General features: G+C 47.7%; 1 long non-coding RNA gene across 2 annotated transcripts in view; it reads right to left on the reverse strand.

Moving 5' to 3' along the window:
- The window catches only part of LOC138169464 (uncharacterized), a 100,427-nt gene extending 99,764 nt beyond the window's left edge, over window positions 1–663 (reverse strand). For both annotated transcript variants that reach the window (XR_011170362.1, XR_011170361.1), the window contains exon 1: window positions 131–663. This is a non-coding gene — a long non-coding RNA (uncharacterized lncRNA). The remainder of the gene's footprint in view (window positions 1–130) is intronic.
- Window positions 664–7,581: the final 6,918 nt, after the last annotated feature.

Genomic DNA, 7,581 nt, shown 5'->3' on the forward strand with positions numbered 1-7,581 from the left:
GGGGGTGGGGGAATGGGAGGAGGTGGACATGTCTACTGAAGGGACTGTGACCTAGACTTAGCCTTGGAATAGCATTCAGCAGTGAGGTAGGAAGGAGTGGGGGTGGGGGTGGTGAATAGTTCTCCATTACCTAGGTTGCTTTTAATTCTGCCCAATTCCAGACTGCGGTGTGTTGTTTGTGCAGGTGTACACAAACAGTCGCCGTATGGATTTTTCCAGTTCGTGTCAAATGCGGTGAATTTCCGTGAAGGACTGAGGAGGGGCGGGTTGGAAACTTGACTGAGGAAGGGATTCAGAAAAGGGGTGGGGCTGGGGGGCAATCCAGAGCCTCTTTCCCCACCTTTTATCCTTACTGGTCAGATGGATGTACATGGCTCGCGCTAGGACCCAGGGGCCAGAAAGCCTCAGTCGTCCTGTAGGTTCATTCAATCTCTCATACACACACATACACTCACACACACGCACACCCGAGCGCGCACACACACGCACACATACACACACGCGCGCAGACATACACAACTGCAACCAGGAGAGGTTCGGAAAGTCTGCGAGAGACTCTTTGCGGCCGCATTTTCTTCTCCTCAGATCCTGTCCTGCACTTGGCAGCAACAAGCCTCCTCCCAGAGCGTCCGAAGCAGAAGCCCAGAGATCCCCCCCCTCCCCCCCACCATGGGTAAACGCGGCAGGCCGAGGAAAGAGGCGAGATGCGGGGAGGAGGATGGGCCGGCCGCCTCTCCAGAGCCCCAGCCTCAGCCTCAACCCCAGTCCCAACCTGGGACACCCGTGGCAGCCCAACTCAGGTGCCCCTTCAGTGACATCTTCAACACCAGTGAGAGCTCGGTGGAGAAACATATCAACACTTTCCTGCAGAATGTGCAGATCCTGCTCGAGGCCGCCAGCTACTTGGAGCAGATAGAGAAGGAGAACAAAAGTAAGTTTGCGGCTTTGGGGGGTAGCTTCTAGCCCTCATCCGTCTGCGCCTGGCCCCTCGAACCAGCCGCTGCCCGTTCCCAGCCCTCCCCCAGCTCCTAGCTGTGAGCGACTGACACCAGAGGAAGGGACAGGCACTCAGTGCTTACAGAGATGTAACAAAGAGAGGGGGAGAGAGAGTGAGGGTGTGCGTCTCTGTGTGTCTGTCTGCCCCGGCTGTGGAGAAGGGCCGAGGAGAAAACTGCAAAGTGTTGTTTGGCTGACAACCGAGCACTAAGCAGGATGTCCGCGAGGTCGTTTTTAGTCTTTTTTTCAGAGTCTCCTTGGCCGGACGGGTGTTTTGTTTTGCCATCGTTTGGATCTGGGTGGGGTGGGTATATTAGCAGGCTAAAGTTGGAAGCGGAGGGTAGAGAACAGGGATTCCAGAACAAAACCCTGTTCTTTCTTCTTCCTTGCTTTCTTTCGTTCTCGCGTTCTCGGTCTCTCTGGCTCTCGCACTCCGTCTCCACCGTCTCTTTTTTTCCCTTTCCTTTGAGCGCTGTTCTCCAGAGACCCACGTCCTGAGACACAATCGGGGGCTGCTGCCGGCACAAGTGCATGATGGTGTTATTCTCCCCTCCCCATCCCCGACCCCTAGCAAAAACAACAAACAAAAAAGCCTTACAGTGTTTAGCCTCGAGTCCATCCCCCCCCCCAAAAAAAATAGGGCCTTGTGCAGTAAGGAAGTTGACCAAGGGGACGATGCTAAAAGGAAACTTTATGATCTTGCAGGAAACAATAGTTGAGCTAGGGTCTGAGCTGTTTTGATGGAGGTGGATTTATTTATTTATTTATTTTCCAGACCATGTCTCCAACTCAGCTGCCCGGGCAGGCAAGGAGGTAAATAGTCTTCTTGATAAATTCAGTCTACTGGCCTTGGTTTTGGGGTGTTAGCTTTTTCCCCTGTACAGCTCACGACCCGCCCCCCCCCCCCAGTCAGCAGAATAACCATCCCTAACGGGTGCATGCGTTTGCCACAGCTCAGATCCAAGCACAGTCACTGACAATAAAAGATGGGAGGGAGGGGGAAGGGGGAAAGGGACTCTGAGAGAAAACCCTGGTTATTTACTATATCTGAACAAGCAGGAAGATCAATGCAAAACGTACACACACACACACACACACATACACAAAAGGTCAGATTGCAACGTGTCAGATCTTGCAACCCTCCCCTCACCATTCCCCCAACACACACTCCCACACGCTTAGAACATATCACATACATCCCCACCAAACAAACGCATCGACTTCCAGGGTTAATCATATGAAAGCACGAGAAATCTTGCGGATTCTTTATTTTATTTTAATCGCATTTCAGAGGTTAGAGGGGGGGGGGGGGCTTTTTTTTTCCTACTCCAAAACGGTCTTAGTGTCTAGGTTGCAAAAGAGAAAAGCTCTGATGTCGAGTTACCGTGTCTCTTCCGATTATTCATGGTGGAGAGGTAGGGAATGCTTTGGCTTGGGTTGTAGTTTCTGAAAAGCTGGAGTGAGAGTATGCGGATGCGGGGGGGGGGGGGGAGAGGAAGGGGAGAAGCGAGAATTTTTGAGTTCGTTTTGCGAGTGCAGATTGAGGGATGGCATAGTGGAGGGATCTCTCCCTCCCTCACCCTCTAGAGTTGCGTCTTGTGTTGACGAAGCTAGTTCTTTCAGTTCTTTGTAAGTGTTTATGGAAGGGACCTTGGAAATGGGTTGAAACCTTTATTTTTTCTTTATGCCCCCCCCCCCCACCTATAACCTTTTTCTTCTCTCACACCCCTCCCCCCCCCCCCCCCCCGCTTATCCCTGGGGACGAACGGAGGACCCAGGAGCTCGGAGTCTTCTCGTTTATCCGCTTTCCTCATCCTTGGCGTGGCCGCAAGTCACGTAGACAAAAAGCCGAGCGAGCCGGGTTGCCCAGTGGGGAGTGCGGAGGAGGAGGGAAAGGTCTCCTCCCTGCTGAGCTAGTCCGCGTGCTCTTGTTTGGGTGGGGAGGTCGTTGGAACAAAACTAAACAAAACCTGACTTGCTCCTCGGAGTAGGGCTTTAGCTCAGCAGTAGCCTCCTTTCCTCGGTCAAAGTCAACTTCACGTACGCATTCAGCCTTGTCTCTCAGCACCAGAAACCCACTCCTGCCTCTCTTCACCCCCCCTCCCCCCCATGCGCTGGAATATTTTTAGACCTTGCTCTCGCTTTTTGCTGCTGCTGTTTTGCTTTACAGGACGTGCTGCAAACAGCACCCTGATTTCCGCAGATGTGCTGAGCGCAGAGCGTGAAATAATGTGGCGAGGAGGAATAAAAGGCAGTGGGGCTGGATTGCTGAAAACGCTGAGGAGCTGGAGGCGCACATTCCCTCCCCCCACTCCCCCAACCCCCCCCCCCTTCCCTCCGCCCCCGGCCTCCCACGCATTGTTGGTGCTGTGGGGGATGACATAATCCGAAGTCTCTCGGTCCTCCCTGCTCTCAGACCAGCGCCACCCGAGTGGCGTGCCCTTCTTGTTGTTACCCTGGGCTCCTTGCCATCATCCCCAGCAAATATCACCGAATTCTTTCCTACTTTCTCCCCCCCCACCCCTCCTCCACAGAAATGTAAGGCCCTTTCTTCTTCATCTTCGCTGCCCTTAGCTGCTGTTTTTCTTTTTGCTCCACACAATGCCCAACGTCACGTCACCGGTGTGTGCTTATAAACTCGAGCGGCTGAGTAGGGTCGGGGTACCCCTTTCCATCCTCCGCACGCAGCGGTTTGTTTTGCTACAATTCGCGGATTGCATTAAAGAGAACATCTTAATTGGCAAAAAGTGAGAGGGGGGAAAGGAAATGAGTTTTAGAATCTAGATAGGGTCCGACAGGATCACTAGGTTCAGGTTTGGAATATTTTTGGAAGAAAAACTACGCTGTTTTTCTTTCTTTAAGCTTCCTCCCAGTTTCTTGAACGGTATTTTTTTTAGGTCACATTACTGCATAGAATGCTGCTGGCTCAGGTGCATAACCTCCCTGCCTGCATTACAGCCCGCTCCCCCGTAGTCACTTGATCTCAGTTTCTCCGCCTCTCGCTTCTCCCCTCCCAGCTGGAGACACGTGGTTTCCACATGGAGACAAACTTCTCTCCTCTGACTGGACTTGACCTAGCTGCGTGTTTCGGCCAATTGGCAGCTTTGGCCTCTCCTGACGTCACGAGTTGCTAGGGCTTAGAGGTCGGTGGGTGGAACCGGGAGCTCAGACTGGGAGTCTCTGGGATCTGTAGTGCTTAATCTGCTAGTCTACCCTCTTCTTAAAGAGACTCTACACCTATTCTGAATTTTTTTTTTTTCCAGGAGCACTGCCAGGCTCCATTAAGAACGCCCAGTGACTAGATAGATGCCCTACAGTATATGTCACTTCTTGTATGGGCTGGGACCGGAGTGTCAAAAGACGGGAATCTCCCAAACCTGTAGCCATTCCAGGTTCATCTTTCTCCTTGTACTCGTTTACAAACTGGGGAGGAAAGAGTTGTGTGTGTTTGCATAGTAGCCTGAGCTGTCTTCAGAATTCTTCTTGACCGTAACAGAATGACAATCTAGCTCAAGAAGTGTTGGTGGCTTAGTCCAGATGCTGTATTATTTTCTGTAGATGGGGTGGGTTTTTGTTGTTGCATGGTGAGCAAATCGAATTAACAAATAGTTACCTAGCTGTTACTATGGGCAAGGCCCTATGTTTCTGTGTAAAATAAGGGCTTTTTGGAAGGAAGCAGGTGTAAGCTTTGCTCTCCAGTGTTCGCCAAAAAGAGAAGCAGCCTTTTTGAAAAATCAAAGTCTCCTCAGTTTATACTTGCCTTTATAGGAAAATTAATTGCTAAGACAAATAAGGCTGCTGTATAATGCACACTTGATTGAAAATTAAAGGAATATGTGTTATCTTCATATTTAAAGAACCATCATCTACAGCATCGAAAGATGGGGGAGGGACAGCAAAGGGCTTTACACAAAATTCCAAGAGAGACTCATAAGGTGTTGATGTGGAAGGAGCCTTAGAGATCATTTTGGGCAACCCCCTCATTTTACACAGGATACTGCCCTGCAGTTTACAAGCCAGGGAGGATGGAAACAACAGATAAATCAGTGTTGATCCAAGCCAAGAGGTTGTTTTGTCTAGTTTGGGGGGAGGTTTGGGAGGGGGGGGTCTTTATAAGTACTGAGGAGAAAAAAAATGATCCAAGGAGTACCTGAGAAAGATGATTTAGGTGGAAACAGGAGAGACTGGAGACTAAGAAGTGAGTTCAAGATCATAGATCCAAAGGAGGAAGGGTCCTTAAAATAAACTCACACAAGATTTGAAGCTTTGAAGTCCAATTTCAATTCCCATATGACCAATACTACACAGGAAGAATGAAGGGACATGGACTTCCTTAAAAAAAAAAACAACCTGAGCGATCTCTATTATTCAGTCTATCCTATCTTTCTATATTTATCAACAATTCTCCCGATGTTGTACTCACGCTTGCCTTTATTTCTGCTAGCCTCATTCCTCAGGACCCAACTCAAGACTAGCCCACCTCCTCTAAAAAGCCTTTTCTAACTGCTTCAGCCCACACGAAATTCAGAACTCCAATTGCAGTTGAGTTTGTATCAATAATTTAACATTTATCTTTTCTCTGTTTCCCTTGCCCTTGTGTTGTCACCCCACCTACACTAGATCCCTTAAGGCAAAGATTGTATATAGTATTACTCATATTTTAATAAATTTCTCCTAACATCTAGCACAGTGCTGGACCCACAGTAGGTGTTCAGGAAATAATTCATTTCATCTGACTGGAAGTGACAGTTAACTACAGGCAGGAATAGAATTAGGCCCCAAGATTCAGAACAGAAGGGTACTTAGGTTAAATAGCAGGGTTGTCAGAAGCATTGATCAAGTCTTGGGTTTGGGGCTGTCTACCACATTTGACTTTAGCTGGCTCAGGGAAAACGAGGTAGAATTATCCCTTAAGCTCCAAGAGATATGAGCCTGGATTGAGATAGAGAGGTCAGGTGTTGAAAGCTGTATCTACAATGTTTCTGCATATACCTGGCAGCTGAAACCATGAAAATGGATCAAGTACTTCAGAGTGGGGGATGGGGGGAGGCAGGGTGTCAGGGTCCACTTACCCTAAAATTGAGGGTTTTCTTGGCAGCTGATCTTCAAACTGGTCACATTTCTGCCACCAAGCTCCCTAGATTAATTGCCTTTTTCTAAAACCCCTATGGATTATTTTGTTTGCTTGGGGATAGGGATTCTTCAACAGCAACCCTGCTTTCCCTGCTCCCTTGCTTAGGAAGTCCAACACTACTGTAAGAGCCTTGTATTTAGGTATTTTTCTTAGTTCTAGATTTTTATCTCTGCAAGCCTGTCTGATAAATGCTGGTGTCAAGTAGAGTAGGTTGGCTCCTGGTCAAAGCTGGGTAGCAGGCTTTGAAGATGCAATCAGCATTTAAGGCCTCAAAGAACCAGAGACAAGGTGCATTATGGAAGGGACACTGGTAAAGGTGCTTAGTTTCCAATGAATGTAAAAAGACAAATCCCTTTTTCCTTAGTTTTGAAAGAAAAGGAGGTGTTTATTAAACTGCACCTGCAGACTTTTCCATCAAAGGTCTCACTTCATAACAGCTGCTAACCCTTAGAGAAACACACAGCTTGACAGTGAGTAAATGTGAAACATAGGAGCCATTTAAAGAAATCTGGAGGAAAGTGTGGCATTGATGCCTCAGGTGGGGGTGGAGTTACTCTAAGAGGAAGCAAGTTTACTTTTTTAGCAGGGAATTTTGTGCTTTGGTGACACGTTTGGAAGCTTCACCTCTGATTGCTTGAGACCTTTAGGTCAGAATCTGAGGCCACCAGGCAGGAATGATTCCTGAATTTTGCCTGGGAAGGAATAGGTCACTAGGGCGGAAGATTCTATCCCTTTAGAGTTATGGAACTTCAGACCTGGAAGTTGAATCCAATCCCTATGGTATTCCAAATGGAGAAATTGAGTGATTTATTAAGAATCAACCGTGAATGAAATGTTTACTGAATTAATGAATCTGTCAAAAGTGAATGATTGCCTTTTTTTTTAAAGCATCTGACCTGCAGAAATTAATTTGCCACAGTGATTCTCATGCCTGTTGTGGTATCCTTTGCTATAAATCCATTCCTCCCCTCTACTTCCCTCCTACCCCATCTCCTACCAACACTTTCTATAAATATAGTTAGATAAATATTGATTTAAACTGGGTTTCTAGAGCAGGATCACATGTTTGGCTTGGCCTGATCTTTACCAAGATATACCACCTCTAAGTTGGGAGCTGACACACCTAGGCCCCTGACAATTTTGTCTTCCAGATGACCCTCTTTCTGAGAGGTGAACTGTGATTTTGTGGGTTTGGAGTTAAAAGAAATGAGAACTTTCTTTGAATAATGCAGAAAGTTATTTTCAGAAGGAAAAGGTGGAGTGAGGCTTGTCTTACTTAGCCTGAACCTCTGAACCACCCCCCTCCCTTATTCATTTAAAAACAGAGGCATATAGGATCATAGAACTTCAGAACTGGAAAGGGTTTTAATGATCAACTATTCTAACCCCTTCATTTCATGGGCAAGAAAACTGAGGCTCAGAGAAGTTAAGTGATTTGCCCAATGTCACAA

The sequence above is a fragment of the Petaurus breviceps genome, unplaced genomic scaffold (genome assembly GCF_028583685.1).
Source record: "Petaurus breviceps papuanus isolate PSGF00001 unplaced genomic scaffold, PetGlider_PUasm1.0 37, whole genome shotgun sequence".
Lineage (NCBI taxonomy): Eukaryota > Metazoa > Chordata > Mammalia > Diprotodontia > Petauridae > Petaurus > Petaurus breviceps.